The following is an 18,978-nucleotide window of genomic DNA, read 5'->3' on the forward strand; positions in this document are numbered from 1 at the left end:
TGCTTCACTCCTAGAAGCTGACGCCGGTTTCACCGCACGTGCTTTTATGCTTCCTGGTCGCTACGTCACCCTGCCCGTGACGTCTCGCCCATCCATTGGACTGATTACACATGTGATTCAGAGTGTGGTCACGCTGGAGGCGTTCCCGTAGTGTTTCGACGCAGCATCTCGTTCCCTTCGGGGAACCATGGTTACATACGTAACCTGGAGACGTTTTGCTTCTGCTCACTTATATATTATATATTTATAAAACTAAATTTACTCATATTTTTTATAAATAATTTATCAATTTTTGTACAATTAAAAAATATATATTATATGTATGAATTATTTTAAATATTAAAATTCAGCTTTACCATCACATGAATAACTACCATTAAAAAATATTAAAATATTAAGTTATTTTAATTATTAATATATTTTTCACAATTTTACAGTTTTTTTACTGTATTTTGCATTCTTTTAAATACATAAAAATCATACTTTTTAAAATGTATTTACAATTTACTGTAACTGCTATAAGTGCGTTTAGATCACATCACAAACTTTAAACAAATGTAGCTAAAAAAATGAACTAATCCTCATATCATCAGCCCAGTGTTATAAATGAGAGCTTACTGATTTTTTTCATTAAAAAGCAGAATGCATAAATAAACTTCACAATACAGTACAGGTAATATCCAGAAAACAGAAATGAAAAGTAAAATTATGCAGATTAAAAAAAAAAAAGACTAAACAGAAACATGCAAAAAGTAACATGAAAAAAATGCTGTCTTCTTCTACCAGAATGATTGTAATTGATAATATCAGTAAGACAGACAGGAATCCTGTGAAGACGGACCGCAGGAGACTGAGCTGAGTCTTCTTATCAACAGCACTTCATAATTCATGTGCTCATGAATTATGCATTATCTGTGGTTTGAAAAGAGGACGAGTTCCTTTGTAAACATGGGGAAATACAAGCAGAGATGTATCATTCAATAGTGTTTCTTCTTTATAGGTGGTCTTAAAAACTTCTGGGCCTAAGGTCTTTATGCCAATTCACACCTCAGTCTTAAACGCTCAGTTCCTGAGGATTAAATATAGATTGTGAAGAGTAATGCACTCTGCTTGCTTCAGGTCAACTGTTGCTCTAGTATGTAAATTGTCACTATATAAGTCACTATGGATATAATAAGTGTCAGTTACGGTTGGAAATGTTTCTTCATGACTACATACAGCATGGAGTCCTTCAGTGACATTTTGAATGTTTTCATTAGTAAAACACATAAGTAGTTATACTGGGATTAAAATGCAGATTTTGGGTTTACTTTTGACCATAAGCCATGCCACTTATCTTGTTACTCCAGGTCTTGTTGTTCGTTATGACTCTGGCAGGTTTAAAATGGGTTCATCCATCATTTTAGATTGTCCTGAAAAAAGATCAATGAATTTAATGCAATAATAATATTAATAAATTCTTACCCTGAGACATAATTATTAATTGACCATAGAAAAGTGGAAGCAGCAGACAGTAATTCATAGGAGCAGAGAGGTTCACTTTTTATTAGAAGATGAAAGCTGGTTTTACTTTGTTTGTGGGTTGCTTTTAAAAAGATGGATGTGTCACTTTGGTTTTGAGTAATGCTGAGGCCTGGACGCAAACTGCAGACTGCAGTTTTCTGCAATTTCTATGCTGATCTTGAGGGAAATTCTGAAGAATTCTTTCATTTAAAAAATGTGATAAATTGTCCTGAAAGCACTTCAATCATATTGATAACTAAAAAGCATTACTAATTTCACAAACACATTTACATTAGCAGCAGGTTATATGTTGAAATACACAGGTTAAGTCCAAGTCTTACATTATTTTCTTTGCATGAATATATCTCCACCAGAGCCACTTCTTACTGCAATCTTATAGATAGTGGTTTCGATCTCTTCAAGAGTGTCAGATGCCAAAGGAGTAATAAATGACCATTTAAAGCTGCTCAATACTGCTGTCAGAAATCTTTCACAAGTACAGATGAGATTTTCCTCCAGAGATAATCTAAAGGTGACAGTGTGAAGATACAGGACTGGGGTGTATATGTGAGTGAGGGACACGTTAGGATAGGAAAATGACCTCAGCTGCCGATGGTGAAATACTTTGCAGTCTTCTTCCTGCAGTTCAGATATGGTGATCAGAGGTCAGCTGGGCATTTCATCAGACAGGGGTGGACATAAACATTACCGCACCAATGCGCATGGCTTTAGGAAAGCATTAAAGTACATTATGCAATAATTTCACATGAGAAGGTAATGTGAAATCATTGCATAATGTACTGTAATGCCTTCATTGTTTCATGTAGATTAAACAATATTAAACTCAATAAAAATAAAAATATGTATCTTTTTAAGAAACAGTACAAATATTTTTAAATAATAACATATAATTTTTAAATAGTACTTATATTAGGTGTAAATAATTGTAAATAAATTATTTAGGATTTTTAGACAAGTTCCTTCATTCATTCAGTAGGTTCAATTAGTAGCTCCTAACACCAGAGAAAAGAAATGGCTCCAGAAGTTATAATTTTATTTATATAAACAATATTGTTGCAGAATATTTTGTCAACACTTGTCTGACTGTGGTGGCAATTCAATAAATGGTGTTTTGTAACCATCCTGTGGTTTAAATTCATTGGTTTATTGAAATGAATTCTAGATTTGCTAGTATTTATTATAAATATTTGACATATCAAAACAAAAAATGTGCCCAGTGGTCGTGTTCAGATCTGGAGAAAGCTACCATAATAATTTTACCGGAGCTATTTCGGTCTCATCTACTGACCAGATGTAAATGAATATACGCACATTTACAAGAAGATAAAAACAACATGTAAACATTCGCATCGCAGCATTAATTGTGATTGAGAAAATAGTGGACAGAGCTTTACATGCTTAAAGCTTTTCATGCTTATTTTTTTTTCTATTGATCAGATTATTTCAGATCCATACCAACGCTTCCAATCCGATCGAAATTTCATTTAGATCAAGCTCAGTTGGTTCGATGGAGGTGTTTATTTGAATGCTCTTCGGTCTGATTGAGCCATCAGTCCAATTACTGACATTATCTGGATTCATGTAAAAATTAAAGTAGCTTATGATAGATTTGAAATAAATGGAAAGATATTGATCTTAGAAGCGAAGCGAACACGTTTTTAGATAAAAGCTTTCAGTAAGTTCTGAGTGTAGTGAGATCCAGAAATTTAAATATTGAAATGAATGTGGTTTGTGGAGTTTTTTCAAAGCAGTGTTTCTGCATGTCGAGCCTCAAGGTAAGTGAAGTGCACACCGAATACAGCTCCATTTCCTCATGCTTTCAAGGAAACTGTTTAGCAGGAGTACAAAGACTTTTTCTAAAATATTTTTTTGGGGGATACAAAAAAATGCCCCGAACAACAAAGAATTTCATTTCTTACGCCCATCTGCTGCTTGCCGCAAACATAGACATGACATCAACTTTTATGTCTCACTGCTTTTCTGCAATAATTCTATGGCTAACTGAATCAAAAACTATGACTCATCCGTCAAAACTTGAACATTAAGGGAGCTCGCTGACTCACTGTCCCTAAAGATGTTTTCTTCTGGCTGACTGAATTCTTGTTTCGGATTCAAAATCATTGTCCTAATATGCAAAAATCGCTTCATAATAATTTCCAAGTAATGAGCTTTGGTGTCTGGTGGCGCTGAGTGACAGAGGTTTGGTCCAGGATCACTCTGCATTCAGGCCTCCTCCAGTCATCGGCTCTGAGCTAAGCTCATTATGTAAAACACAGCACAGCGTGCAGACCACATCCTGATGCCTAAACTCACACTGATGTACTGCCTGCAAAATCTATTTTAAGCTGGCTGTGTCTGGGTTCGTCCTCTGAGAACAGACACGGGGCGCAAAAATCTCCACTGACATTGAGTCACTGCTACAAAAAAATTGGTGCCTGTCACCCATCTGCTGAGAACAAGTAGCAGTGTTTACCTCAAACCCATATAGGGTTTGAAAAGAAAAAAAAGAAAAGAAACAAATGCTATATTCCATTAAGCTAATTCCATCTTCCTATAATCTGCTGCCTTGGATGAGAACTGTGAGCATTTCCCGTACATTCTCAATGAGAATTTGTACTTGATTGTAATGCCATTCGTACGTTTTTGTACAATCCTCTTACACCCCACTGATGGTTAGATTTAGGGGCGTTAACTCTATATTAAATGATTTAATGTATATTGAAAATATACATAACAATATACTGAATAATACATAAAGAATGGCCACTTTTCATATATTCAAATAATAAAATATATTTACTTATATATGTATGTCATTTTATATTCAGTGATACGCTTCATAATATATAGATGCACATGTCCTAAAAATATGGTATGTGATTACATAGACCTGTGCGTTCATTTATGAAAGAATTCTAGTGCAGTTTTTGTCTTCATTGATATATACTTTTATATGTATCGTTATATAGCCATACAAGGTCCATATTGCAGTATAGTAAAAAAATATAATCACTAGTTTACTATATATGAGGTTCATGCATATTTTTATTTATTTATTTTAATTAATATGAAGTCACATTTTCTCATAAAATCAGTTTGTGATTTCCAACATACACACATTGTTGAAAGCCATATTCATATAAAAACTGATAAGATGGCGTTGAGTTATAAAAATATACAAGTATTTTGGTGGATACAGTTCAAATATTGCTACTTCAAATGACCTTTTATGTCTGTTTAAATGATGATTTATCAAAACTGATTCTAGCCAGGTTTTTATGCCATAAAGGAATGATTGGTTGTCTGTTATATTTGTAAAGATATTTGTATAAAATAAGAGCTTTTTTCACACTGACATGATATGCCTAAACAATAGAGTGCTAAAAGTCTTAAAGCAGCATAACTGTTTTCAACTGTAATAATAAATAATAATACATGTTTATTGTGTAACAAATCAGCATATTAGAATAATTTCTGAATGATCATGTGACACTGAAGACTGGAGTAATGACTGCTGAAAATTCAACTGTGCCATCACAGGAATCAATTACATTTTAAAATATGTTAAAATAGAAAATGGTTATTTTTAACTGTAATAATATTTCACAAAATAAAAAAAATCGCAGCCTTAGTGAGGCTTATATACTATTTATATATTTTAACATTTTAAGTTTAAAAAGTCATAATGAAAATAGTATATACTATAGTAAATGCAACAAATTGTTGTTTATTGTTAGTTCATTATATCTAATGCATTAACTAATGTTAGCAAAATATTATTAACTGTTATCATGTTTTCTAAAAATTAAAAGTGTTATGAGTCCTAATCCTGTCATAAGCTAAAATCTGACCTGGCCATCATTGATAAGCCACCCTCTAGATTCCAATGGCCTGCTGTTAACCTCTCTGAGTCACTTACAGCTAGTGGTGAGATTATGACAAATGGAAACTACTGGAAACTGACAGATTCTAAGTAATTAGATTCTCTATTGCTGTCATCAGTGCAGAGGAGCTGCCAGATCCCCTCACGGTTCAAACCATGAATATGTTCAAGGTATTTGTTGATTGTGAAGGTTTTGCTTGTGTTTAATGAAACTAAAATTGGGATCAAGGGCAGTAGCATTTCCTCCCGACACTGATTGTTTCTACTAAAATGTAATAATGAAATTCAGTGTAAACATAAACAAAAAGCAACTATATTAAACATTGCTCAGTATCACCAAAAACATTGTTCCTCCTATGAGACCTGTACTCTTTGTTGTAATATGATTATATCAGGAAACATGTAGAGGTACAAGTAGAGGTTTCTTAAATACAGCTATATAGTTTCTAATTTTAATTTAGATTTATTTAATTTGATTTATTTACTTGCTTAAAAACCAAAGAATTCTACATGGACATGCAGTCTACATAAAAATGAAGCATGAAGCATCTATCTATCAGCATTCAGCTGACAACACCTATATGCAAGCTGCTCGCATTTGTCATTCTGCAGCAGCCCAGACGATAATTAGACTTCGTCACGTCATCACACTTACTGTCTACTGTCTGTCGGCTGCAACTGAATGCATGACATGTTATATATCACTGCTGGAATTGCTCATCCACAGTCGCTTTATTGCTGTTCCCACAGTGTTTATTTCTCCAAAGACTATAGACTATGATTACAACCTGGGATAGTAAATAGCAAATTAATTTAATTAGACAAACTAGTATCCAGTCAGGTCATTGATTAATGAACAAGCAAGTATAAAATTGTACATAATACGTGTACGTGTGTGCATATAAATTGTATTTATGTTTTGTAAATATAAATGTGTTGTGTATGTTTTATTTATAGTGTGGTTATAGTTACAGAGAAATTAGCAATTAAAATGGAAAGAAAATAATATATAATGTTCTTTTTTTAAATGTTTTTTCCTTCTCTAGTATAATAAATGCACTACGACTTAAGTAATAATTAATATACTGACCAATCAGTGCAAATGAGTTCTGTGCATACCTGAATGACAAATGTGGACCTGCTAACTGTCATTGCCTCGTTTCACTCCCAATTACCTGGGAAATAAATTCCACCACCTGAAATGAAAACGATTGGACCATCTGCTGCTTCTGTCCCACTCTGGCTTCCACTCATCCACCATTCATTTCCACATCAGTTCCTATGGCTTCTTAATTGCGAGGCACACGTTTTGGGTGAAGAACTGAGTTTGGAACTCAAACTGTAACATACTGCACTTTAGAGTGGGCAGCCAAAAATCTCTTTAGGGTTTATAGCTGACAGGCTATATTTTTTCAATTCCGGCTTCGCTACCGTTCGGACGTTCTTGCTTACTGCTCTGCGCTTTGCTCCATATTTCTGTACTTTTCTTTGATTTTTCTAAGATTTTTACTTCAGCAGATCAGCACAGTGCTCAAACAACATATTTTTGGCACAAACACTAAAACAAGAGGGTGCCATGCAAAGAAGGGCCCCCTGCAGTTCGGTATCTGGTCTTGGTTTCTCACCACCATCTTCTTTTACAAGGAGCTTATATATTTGGCCTCCAGAGCCAAGAACAACACCAAGAACATGATAGAAGACTGCTACAGCACACATGAATAGTGTCACTACTGTCAAAGTGCTAGGTAATGTCACTGTTCACTTAGTAAGAGTCATCGAGCCATCAGGTGACCTCATCAGCTCAGTACAAATTGGTTTGTTGTACTGGATAGTATGGGGAAGGATGCCAAGTATAAAATGTGGGACAGGAGGTTTTCAGATGAGAAGAGTGCATTACCGCGGGAAGTAGGGGTGCTGAGCGTATCGTAGCTAAGCGTACACCTCCTGATGTGTAGCCCAAGAAAAAATGTGAGGGGCTGGGGGTACAGTGTTTAAAATAAATAAATGAAAATTTTGTAAAAAGAAAAAAATAATTTTATTAATTTGTGTATTCATTCAAATTAATAGAAAAAGGAAGCCTAAGCCTACAATGACAATAAGCAACAGTAAAACATGAAATAAGTTGAATCAAATTGATGTTGAAAGTCGTTTCAACTTAAACTGACTTAGGAAGTCATTTGTTGCCATGACTTTTTGATTATATTATTACCTGTAACATCTGTGCCATACCCAAATCAAGAATTAATGTGCATTTCTACAGTCATTGCAAAGATGTGAGAAAGTTCGAGAGCATCTATTTACCTCAGCAGCAAACCAATCTCGCATTTTCGCATCTGCTTATTTTGATCTTTAATGTTAGATCTTTCCTATTCTTGGAACAAAATGAATGCTTAAGATGTCACGTTTATGGTCCGTTTTGTTTTGTTTTCCCTCTGTTCCTGCCTCCTGTTTCTGTATGCCCTTATTTGGTTTCCTTCCAGTTCCTGTCCTGATTATGTTTATTTGTCTCTGCTGCGCTCTATTAATTATCCTTGATTACTCCTCACCTCACCTGTTTGCTCCTCACCCTGATTGCGTTTCATGTGTTTCTAAGCCCTGTGTTTCTAAGTTTGCCTTGTCCGGAATTATACGTCGAAGTTGTGCTTCATGTGAGTCTCACTTTCCCTTTTGGATTGTTTTTTTTAAAGACTGTAGTTTTGAGTTTATCCTTGTTTCCTCGTTCTTCGTCTTGTCCCAGAAGGCAACCGTGACAGAATTCTGGACCCTGACAGTAGTAAGCGGTGCTCCTTCTCCCCGTTTAGTTTTCCGTTTTTTGAAAATGTTTTCTTTTGTATTCCTGTTTTTCCCCCGCAGCATGGACAAGCCCGTTGGCTGCTCCGAAGACAAGCCCGCTGGCCGTGCCGTTATCAAGCCCACCGGCTGTGGCTCACACAAGCCAACTGGCCGCTGCTCACTCAAGTTCGCCGGCCACTCCGATGTCAAGCCCGCCGGCTGCGGCTCTCTCCAGCCCGCCGGCCGCTCCGATGTCAAGCCCGCCGGCTGCGGCTCACACAAGCCCGCCAGCCGTTCAGCACTCAAGTTCGCCGGCCTCTCCGCTGTCAAGCCCACTGGTCATCTCCCTCTCCTCAGCCCAAAAAAGGAGATTGCGGAGGAAGGGACTGTGGGCTCCAGCTCCAGAGCTCGCTCCAGTGTCGGCTCCAGCCCCAGAGCTCACTCCAGTGTCGGCTCCACTAAGCCCTGTGTTTTCTAAGTTTGCCTTGTCCGGAATTATACATCGAAGTTGTGCTTCATGTGAGTCTCGCCCTGCCTTGTTTCCCTTTTGGATTGTTTAGTAAAGACTGTAGTTTTGAGTTTATCCTCGTTTGCTCGTTCTTCGTCTTGTCCCAGAAGGCAACCGTGACATAAGATTGATTCAGTATTACGATTAATAAAAAATAAAAAAATCCCACACACAACTACAATGACAAAGTAGCTTATATTAAACATAACTTTAATTAACAGAATGAATAAAAAGACATACCCGCATTGTAACAAATAAATAAAAGGTTTTTGGTTTTTCCCCTTACTTCAAACGAATGCTTAGTTTGGCTCATTATTAATAATAATTAAAAAAGGCTATACAATAAAACAGTACAATGACAAATTCACTTATATTACACTTTGAACTTTTATTAAAAATATGAATGAGGAAAATATGTTTTACCCGCATTGTAACATAAATAAATAAACGGTCTTTGGATTTCCCCTTTCTTTAAAACGATCGTAGTTAGTGGTTCATTATTAGCCTACTAATTAAAACACATCAGCCATAAAACAGTACAATGGCAAATTCGCATAAGCCTACATATAACTTTTATTAACAAAATGAAGAAGACAGATAGAGCCTACTTGCGTTGTAACCCAAATAAATAAGGTCTTTTTCCTCTTTTAACACAAATGTTTAGTGTGTGGTTCATTGTTTTATATGTATTATTTTTTTAAGAAAACACAGCAACTATAAAGACACAACCCCTGAGTGTGTGTACTATGAGAAGTCTGTGTCAAGGCTTCATTTGAGCATAACTGTTGAGTTAGCTCTTCTGATAGTGTCTTGTGACAGTTTTGTTCCAGCAGACCTGGAGAGCTGGGGGAGTTAGGATGTGAGACCATCTGAAGCAGCAGATTGCAGCGACTGGGATTTACTCTTTGATGAAGGTTTGAGGGAAGTGTGGGGCAGGCCATTGGCAGAATTAGAAAATAATTTCGAATTTAAGTGTCATGGCACCTACAGGCAGCCAATGTGGTGTGATATTATCAATCTATCTATCTATCTGTCTGTCTGTCTGTCCGTCCATCTATCTATCTATCTGTCCGTCGGTCCATCCATTTACTATTTGTCTATCTGTCTACCTGTCCTTCTGTCCGTCTGTCTATTTACCATATATCTATCTGTCTGTCTATCTATCGGTCCGTCTGTCCGTCCATCCATCCATCCATCCATCCATCCATTTACTATCTGTCTATTTGTTCGTCCGTCTGTCTATCTATCTATCTATCTATCTATCTATCTATCTTACATACAGGCATCCCGAGTTCAGATCCCCACTCAAGGACCTTTCCTGATCCCGGCCCCCTCTCTCTCCCACTTTGCTTCCTGTCACCTCTGATCTGTCCTATCATAATAAAGGTGAAAATGCCAAAAAATTAATCTTAAAAAAAAAAAATAATAATAATTTTCATTACCTATTATTAAATGTGGGGATGATAATTCTGATAATTCAGATTAGTACAATTTTCATGAGCATTTCAGAAGTGTGTAGATGACAGCTACTGTGATGAGAGAACAAAGATTCCCAGAGAGACTGAATTTCTGATGCTGGTCTGCAGTTCTGCACTGCTCTGTATGCGGGATGGAAGGGAGAAAATGACAGAGCACCAGACGGGAAACACTGAACCACATTGATTAATTATCACATTCTCAGGAAGGTTCTGATTGCTGTGGCTCTTAATTATGTAAGCGAATTAGCTATTGATCAACACAAGTGAGTCAGCAGAGCAGCAAAATAACTGCAAGTGGTATCTGTGCTTCTCCCGCAGGGGAGCACTGAGATCTCTCAGAGACTGTGCTTCACTCTCCATGAAATCACTTTATCCCATGCGGCTTTACTGCTAATGACAGCAACTTAGTAGGCTGGACAGTTTTGGTCTGCATAACTGGAAATGGCTCAAAAATGGGTGAAATCTTCTTGCCATTTGTTATAAAATATAATTTTTTTTTCTGAGGTTGTACCTAAATAACATTGTAATTTTAATCACTAAAATCACTATGAGACATGATGAAACCATCTGAAATTCTGGCTTTCAAGCCTAAAGGCTTTCGTAGGTATTTGTCTATAAAGTCAGCACACATTTTCATATGTCTGTATAGACACTGAACATAAAACAACATCTACATTAACATACATATATATAATAATAATATAATTTCTTTACTGGTGTCCCCTAAAAAATTGCATGTCACCCCTAGTCATAGTACCATGCATGTGTCTTGAAAGCACTTCAGTTCACCAAGTCAACAACAAGAAGCTAGCTATGGAAATTTTGCCTTAAAGTAAAAACAGGGTTAATGGTTTCTGTCACCTCTGCTCTCCCAGTTGCACCGTGAGATGTCCCGCTGCTGCCATAACACTAATGCTTAATTCCTCTCATTATGGTTTATCTCATTTCCCTCCATCATCCTGCCATTCTCAGTCATCACTCCTGACAGCAACACACTTGAGTGTACTTCTGCATGAATGCAGCTTAGCTCGTAGTACTCGCTCTGACTGACTGCCTACTTTGAACAATGTCATTTACAAGTTGATTCGCTCAGACAAGCGTTCCACCCAGAAGTTTTGGCTCAAAACATCCGTCAGAAGAGAGGCACTGAGGAGATGTTTGTAAGTATTAAAAAATGGAGGATTACACACTGACTGTGAGGACAGACTCAGTGCCCTTGGCCACTCAGGAGGAAAAAGCAATCAAATTCATTGCTCCCCAGCAGATGGGCTCAAGCCTTTACCTTGTTTATCCTTTTAGTTTATAGATTCCTACTCATATCTCCCTCTATGACAGCAAAACCTTACTATCCTAATCGAGAGCCAGCTGAGATTTTCAATTGTGCAGTGGAGCAAATGCCTACATCACTCAGTTTATAAAGCTAAAGCTTAGATTCTGGTAATGAACTTGCTTTTGATTTTAAAGCTTGGCTGTCTTGTATTCAAATGAGACATGCTCCAAAATCTTGCTAAATGTTTTGACAAAGCGTGTAGGCCTCTGATTCACTGGAACTGCTCATTTTCTCAGCTTTTCTTTGGAGTGTGAAGAGTATCTGTTGGTATTTAAGTGGTTATTTTTGTTGTACTTGGCACTATTCTTTGTAAATTGCTGTTTGAGTTTTTATGCCACCCCAGCTGAATGTCTTTATTTCCTGTCACATGTTAAGTAGTTGATGCTGCTAGGTAGTTTTAACAACTGCATCCAGCTTACCAATTAAATGGCTTAATGACAACAATGTTTTCTTAGGCCATTTTGGGCCATTTTTCTAGAAAGATTTTGAACATTTTGAATCTGCTAAAAGAAACACAATAGCATACTGATGGCCTCAAAGATAGCCATGTTAAAAATCGTCAAAAATTGTGTACTTATTGATTATTGATTCACAGTGTATTTCATGATGCCTACCATAATGATCATAAAATCATTTAATCAACACATTAAATGAAAATGTATTAAAATGTCTCTTTACTAGAAATATTTAGAGTGGCCAATAAATGATAAAAGCCTGACATATCAAATGTAATACATAATCAACACACAAAACTCTTTTGTCTAAAACTTTATATTTTTCTGACAACTATTTCGTATGTCAGGTCCATCTGCTAATAGATGTACTAAAAAGCCACAAAAATTAAAAAATGTGATTATTCAAACAAATCATAAATCATTAATTCTCAGTGTGCCCCCACATCCAAGCATTGCGGGAGAATGTATTTCTACAGTAAACAGGTTGGTGGTCTAACTAGAGGCAGGATGTGAGATGTTCATCTTAATTGATTTCCTGATACAGTGTCATGGTCCCTTCACCTGAATATTGACAGGCTGATGGCAGGATAATGACCTCAAGATGTCTGTCAGCTAGATGCTAAGAGCTTCATCATCCTATTCATTATTTACAAGGATTAGCCCTAATATAAGCCTATCCCTGCAATACTAAAACATTTTCTTTGTTATATGTGACCCTGGACCACAAAACCAGTCATAAAGGTCAATTTTTCAAAATTGAGGTTTATACATCATCTGAAAGCTGAATAAATAAGCTTTTCATTGATGTATGGTTTGTTAGGATAGGACAATATTTGGCCGAGATACAACTATTTGAAAATCTGGAATCTGAGGGTGCAAAAAAAATCCAAATATTGAGAAAATCGCCTTTAAAGTTGTCCACATGAAATTCTTAGCAATGCATATTTACTAATCAAAAATTGTTTTAATATATTTACAGTAGGAAATTGACAAAATATCTTAATGGAACATGATCTTTACTTAATATCCTAATGATTTTTGGCATAAAATAAAAATCTATAATTTTGACCCATACAATGTATTTTTGGCTATTGCTACAAATATACCTCACCGACTTAAGACTAGTTTTGTGCTCCAGGGTCACATATGTAGATGGAAAAACCTTTGGACTTTCTGCATTTGCTGAGCTAGATTGAATTGCTTCTTTGGTTTGGAAAAATGAAAAATGGTTTTCCTCTTAAACCTGGGAAACCAGATCATCGCTTACTTATGGGTGAGTTGTTATAAAAGCAGACATGTTCGCAGTGAGCTCAGAGAGCAACTTTGCATTTTCATTCAATATCATTTGCTGCTCGATATTCCAATCATGCAGGCTGCTGTGTTTTGCTGTATTGGAATGCAATGTGAAACCCTCCTTAATCTACAGTGGGATTTAGTGCTGTCTTTGCATAGCTAAACTGCAACATACTTTGAAATTGACACTCGTTAAAGACTGCTGGCTTGAAAAATCAATATCAACATCAAAGACGACAGCTATCCATTCAGCAAGTTGAGATAGAAAGTTCAACACTGCACTCCTCACTTCTTCTCATAGGGTTTGAACTGCAAGGAGCTATTGCCAAGGATACTTATGAGCTGCCACAACATGCTCTGCTAAATCCCCTCAGATGCTTTAAGATGAATCAGCAGTGGGTCTTTGCGGATTGTATGCTGATGCGGTATTAGAGATTATTAGAGAAACCCTTCCTGGTGGAATTTGGTAAAATTCAGAAGAACTCGATCTTGTAGACCAAAATTGTTGTTTGCTGACACCTCTTGTCTGAAACTTGCGATATACCAGGGGTCCCCAACCCTGCTCCTGGAGAGCCAATGTCTTCCAGAGGTTAACTCCAACCCTAATTAAATTCACCTGAACCAGCTTATCAAAGACTTTAGGATTACTAGAAACAGAGATTGTCTTATTACTGGGAGATGAGAGTGTCTGTTTTACTTACCATTGGAAAAAGTGTAATGCCAGCTTGGATCACATGAGGCACCTCAGTGAATCATATAATGGCTGTGACGTCAGTGGCCGGCTTTCACAGTTCTACGACAGTCAGTTATAGTTTACGTTACACAGTATAAAAGAGCATGAATTGCTGATCACTCCATTTTAAGATTAGATTTTATTCTGTTCAAAACCAGCATGATTGAGCATACGTAACACTGATACTAGTCACTAAAATACCTTTTTATTATAAAAATTTAGATTTTTTGTACCTTTATTCATTAAAAAGCATTATCATATGCAGCATTCACAAAATATTACATTTAAGTCTATTTATTGAAACTTAGAAGCGGTAGAAAGAACATATATTATTTTCATTAAACAACATACAATATAACATAATAATATAAATAATGCATGTAAAATGGGTTATTTCAACATAAGGCATATGGTCACATAATAGTCATTACAATTCAAGTCTAATTTCAGGTAAAACCTGAAAACCAAAGAAAGACAGCATTGATATTTTTAGACACAATAGTACATATCTTATATTAATATTAGTATCTTTTTATTAGATTAAAGGGGTCATATGATGTTGCTAAAAAGAACATTATTTTGTGTATTTGGTGTAATGAAATGTGTTTATGCGGTTTAAGGTTAAAAAAACACATTATTTTCCACATACTGTACATTATTGTTTCTCCTCTATGCCCCGCCTTTCTGAAACGCGTCGATTTTTACAAAGCTCATCGGTCTGAAAAGCAAGGTGTGCTCTGATTGAACGGCGCGGCCGGCGGATTCGACGAAGTGGATCAGCTCTAGGCATGATGAAGCGTTACAAAGTTACGCCTTCTTTCTTTGCGTGAACGTTTGGGCAGCGTTATGCAAATCTTCCTCGTGACGTAGACATGTGGGGGCGTTGTTAGAATGAGCCATTTTAGGTAGGCGTGGTTGACTCTTAACTTTTATAAAGAATATCTCTTTGGATTTGAGACTTTAGTCTTTGCAACTTTACAGATCTTCTTTATGCACCAAGAGCTTGTAACACTCCAAAGAGAAAGGAAAAATTGAAATCGCATCATATGACCCCTTTAAGAGCAAGTGAGCTCACCGGCGGATCCATCTGTCCTGCAGTGAGCGCTGTTCAAGCTTCTACACTCCACACAGACACATTTTCTAGGTTAACATTAGATTGAGTGGCCATGTAAAGTTGCTAATACATATTTCAGATGATAAGTCATATTTAAGGTCAAAGAATGATAGGCGAGAATGTCCTGCCCGATGTACTATATTACCACAAAGAACAGCCGTTAACGACCTGTCCGTCACGGACTGCGTGACTTAATTCGCCTGTGGACTTTCTTTTTTTTTTTTTTCTGCGACTATTAGGGGGCAGCCCTACTGCCTTCTGTTAAAAAATTAAAATTTTAATAAAGGTAAACTCTCTATATAGGCCTAGTTCCCAAATAAAGTAGGTCCACTGTTTAGTGTAAAACGTTGAATATTAGCGAACAGGTTGTTGATTCATTAAACGATGAGCTATTTTCTCCCAAAAGCATTTTATTCATTGTAGTGATGCCTCTCCTCCATTGACAAAAAAAAAAGCCTCTGGTCTTCTTCCCTGCATACCACCAAAGCCGCATTAGCCATTGCTCTTTTTTGGCTAAAGGTTGCAGGCTTGCCTTCCAGTGACTTTGCTAGAAACTTGGAGCAGGTTGGATACATCATGTTTGCTACTGTTCAAAAGTTTGGAGTCAAATAAATGCAGGTTTTTTTTTACTTCTTTATCAAATAAACTTATACTCTATAAAAAATACACCAAGTCATGATATTAGAATGATTTATGAAAGATGATGTGAAACTAAAGACTGGCTGCTAAAAATTCAGCCATCACAGGTATAAATTACTTAAAAATAAAATTAATTACTAAATTACATATATAAATAGAAAACATATGTATAACAAATACTTCACAATATTACTTTCTTTTTACTGTATTTACTGTATTTTTAATGCATAAATGTGGCCTAAGAGATTTCTTTGAAAAACATTAAATACTCAAACTTTTGAACGGTAGTATACAAAAGATTTTTAAATAGGTGTTTATCTGATTTAGTATCGTCACTCACAAGGTCTTCTTCCACACTTATTTTTTTAAATGTTCAGATATCATAACAAAAAAAGTAGGGCTGCCCCCTAATAGTTGACTAACCGTTAGTCGACCAGAAGTTTTTTTTTAGTCGCTCAGTCGTAGAAAAAATAAAAATAAAAAATCTGCAAGCCCGTGATGGACAGATAGTTAACGGCTGGTCTGGGTGGTAATACAGTAGGCTACATCGGGCAGGACATCCAAACGCTCGACTATCATTCGTCAACCTCAAATATGGCTTATCATCTGAAATATGTAACTATTAGCAACTTTACATGGCCACTCAATCTAATGTTAACCTAGAGAAATGTGCACTATTGAAGTGTCTGTGTGGAGTGTAGAAGCGCGCTCACTGCAGGACAGATAAAGGCGCCAGTGCGGTCACTTGCTCTTCAAATACTCCTTCATTTTTGGTCATACAGATAAGAGTAATACATCTTTTGAATCTGTAAAGACACTACGTTTATTTATGTGCACCCACGATAACAACAAAGCTTTTGTAAAATAATGAAAGCAAACAGGATGTGCTTTCTGCCGTCTTGGACTCTGTGAACTTGAGTGCGAAACTCCGAAACTTTGTGTATATATTTGTCTTACAGACATGAAAAAATATCTATAGAGAGCGAAATGTCTACTTTCAAATGAACCAATTCAAATGGAAAACAAATATTCTCAAACTATGCAATCCGTCATCCACTACTGCGGAGATGATGAGTCAGTGTCGCCGACTTCATCTCTTAAACCGAGAACAAAGAAAGCACTAGTTTATCAACATGTTATTAAAATGTTAATGCAGCCTCCTTACTGTTTTTCCCTGACATATTCATAATCATATCAGCGGTGCGCTGTGGCAAGCTTTATGCGTGTGCTTGAGAGCTTATAGGCTATGTTAAAGGCTCATTATAATGATTTAAATTGTTTATTAATAAATGTGCGATTAGTCGACTAATGCTTAAAATTAACGACTACTAGTCGACCAGAAAAATCTTTAGTCGGGGGCAGCCCTAAAAAGAAAACAATTCCAAAATGTCAATCAATAATTCAAAAGAGGTCAATCCCCTAGGGTATGGCAACGAACAACAAGGGCATGCCGGAGGAGGTGACTTTATGGCGACGACCATACGGAAGAGCTGCCCCTGATTATGCCCCCTTTTTACAAAATAGAATATAAGTCTCATGTGTCTTTAAAGTTTGGCGCAAAATACACTACATCATTTATTACACCATGCTGTAAATGGGAGTTCAGAAACAGTATATATATATGGATATACTCCCTATGGAGTGGACTTTGTGCTTTGTAACTTTGCAAATCTTTTTCATACAGTATTCAAACAGCAACATTATGCATTAAAAGAAGCTGAAGATGTAAAAAGAGCATAATAAGACCTCTTTCATAAATACGGAGCCCTGCACATGACATGCAAGAAAAAATAAATAAATTGTGCGCACGATTTACTAATTCGTTCCCTCGATGTACTAAAACGTGCACACGATTTCTATTTTGTTCCCTCGATTTGCTAAATCGTGTGCACGACTTAGCAAATCGAGGGAACGAATTAGTAAATCATGCGCACAATTTATAAATCGAGGGAACGAAATAGTAAATCGTGCGCACGATTTAGCCTACAATTTTTTTCCTGCATGCCATAGGCTCAGTACATAAAAGACCACAGTGGGTACAGCTTCTGTTTTCCTTTCTGACATTTCTCATGCAATTGACGATTTTCACTGCATTTCATAAAGCACTGCTTTATTAGCTAGTTGTCTTAGCAATGTTCCAAATGTTCATGTAAATTAAATTCCCAACTTGGATGGAAACATGGATGGAAGGGAAGAGTAAAACCTACATTATTATCCCTCTGTTCCTTTTCTTGCGATAGATAATGATGCAGATTGCTTCTTTTCTTGTACCGGTCCTGTTCTGGTCCTCAGAAAAAGCATGTTGACATTTTGCCTTCATTCTTATTGCAAGCACAAGATGTTTTACTTCTTGCTTTCCAACTGAGTCAAATGATTGCCTGGTGAAATAGCAATGTGATGCTATACTTACACAGGCTGCTGAATCACCCCTGTGATTTAATGATTCTCCAGGGCTTCTAAAGTAAAGGAGCAAGAGGCATTTCATCTCTATGCCCAGGTGCCATGCAATATGCCAGTCAACTTTATGAGCACGTAAAGCTATACAGTTCGCATTACCATTAACAATCTTTGTATTTCTGCACCTGTTATAAGATCTCTGATCTCCCTGGAATAACATAATCTCTAAACTACTTAGTTTAAGATTAACCCCTTTTCTTTAACTAATGAGAGGAAATTGGACAATAAATGCAAATGTTGCAACACAGTCACCACCTTCTTTTAGGGAAACTGTTAAGGTAGAAAATAATTGAATTTTGCAAGTAGCACCTTCCCTGTGGAAAAATTAAAACAACGCAGCAGTGTGATACAGAGTGGTAAGGATAATCTCAGGTCTGACTCCATTTTAATATGCTTATTATGGCTTGATTAAAGGTTTATGGGCTGGGACTTTGGCTGAGCATGATGAGACTGTTGAATTACTACAAAGTTTGGTAACACTTTATAATAACGTTCAGTTGTATGTCATTTATAATTGATTAGTTAATGATGAACTAATCATTTACAAAATATTCATAAACAATTAATAAGTGATATGCTAACAATTTGTGTATGTTTTGTTAATTCATTTACAAGTCATTTACTAGTGATTAGTTAATGATGAACGAATCATTTACCAAACATGACTATGCGTTTATAAATGATTAAGTGATATGTTAATATTTTTTATCTATGTTTTGTAGATTAAGTTATAAATAATTTACAAGTGATTAGATGATGATTAACTAATCATTTACAAAACATGACTATACA

This window comes from Sinocyclocheilus rhinocerous, unplaced genomic scaffold (assembly GCF_001515625.1).
Source record: "Sinocyclocheilus rhinocerous isolate Xijiao unplaced genomic scaffold, SAMN03320098_v1.1 scaffold1160, whole genome shotgun sequence".
Classification (NCBI taxonomy): Eukaryota; Metazoa; Chordata; class Actinopteri; order Cypriniformes; family Cyprinidae; genus Sinocyclocheilus; species Sinocyclocheilus rhinocerous.